The 945-nt window shown below is 38.0% G+C and overlaps 1 long non-coding RNA gene across 1 annotated transcript in view; it reads right to left on the reverse strand.

Annotated features, from left to right (window-relative positions):
- Positions 1-52: 52 nt before the first annotated feature.
- LOC111869144 overlaps positions 53-945 on the reverse strand; it is a 3,128-nt gene continuing 2,235 nt past the window's right edge. The window contains exons 2-3 of the long non-coding RNA XR_002843615.2: positions 559-729; positions 53-297 (exon numbers count right to left, since the gene is read on the reverse strand). This is a non-coding gene — a long non-coding RNA (uncharacterized LOC111869144). The remainder of the gene's footprint in view (positions 298-558; positions 730-945) is intronic.

Consider the following 945-nt stretch of genomic DNA (forward strand, 5'->3'; position numbering starts at 1 on the left):
GGAAATTGGCGGCCCCTCCACTGAAAACCTGAAAAGCAAAACCCAGTTGACTATAATCTCTCTGCCATATTGGTGTCTCAATAATGAATTCCCTCAAAGCTTTGACAGCTATGAAAATGAGAAAATAATATTATTAAAAATGATCTCAAAAAAAAAAAAATTACCTGGGAATATTCACTGTCTTGGCTCCTTCCAAAGAATGCAGTCACAACGGTCTTCCGAGTTGCTTTGTGGGGGTGGTCTCACAAGTTCTCCGTAGACAGTAATTCGCCCCTCCATTTTGACTCCCGGGAAGAACTGTAACACAGAGCGCATGTAACATAAGAAACACTCCCAACAAGTATGAACGATTTTCAACATTTCTTGTTGGAGCAGCTATTTCCAGGCAGTCTCAAATTAACTACAGAAGAATTCTTAACATCTTGTGAGTGATTATATTCTCATAGAATGAAAATGTTTCCTCACTCATATATCTCGACTCCTAATAAAACTTAAGGATTTACATTCGGAGAGAAACAACAGAATCACCTAGATCATGCCCTGAAAAACGAAACATACCTGATCCCTGATCTGTTGCCCACGGGCCTCCACCTCAGTTTCCATAGGACCACAGACATCTTTCATCCAGTGACACAAGGCTTCCCTCTTAGTCCTCAGACCTCCATTCGACCCTCTTCTTCAGTACTTCTCATTCCAGTCTCAAGCTCCAGGGAATAGAATATTTTCTTCCTGTTTCATGTAACCAGAGAAAATAAATTAACATAATATTAAATTATTCAACTCTGATTAAAACTTTATTATTTATCAAGTAAATTAATTCAAATTTATAAGGCAGCAATATATATGAAGAGGATTCTTTGAAAGAAACCACATGAATTAACTCCCATGCCAAAAAAAGAGTTGAAAATTAGAAACCCAAAAACCACGTAACTGTACTCCCGCTGA

This window comes from Cryptotermes secundus, unplaced genomic scaffold, assembly GCF_002891405.2.
Source record: "Cryptotermes secundus unplaced genomic scaffold, Csec_1.0 scaffold618, whole genome shotgun sequence".
Classification (NCBI taxonomy): Eukaryota; Metazoa; Arthropoda; class Insecta; order Blattodea; family Kalotermitidae; genus Cryptotermes; species Cryptotermes secundus.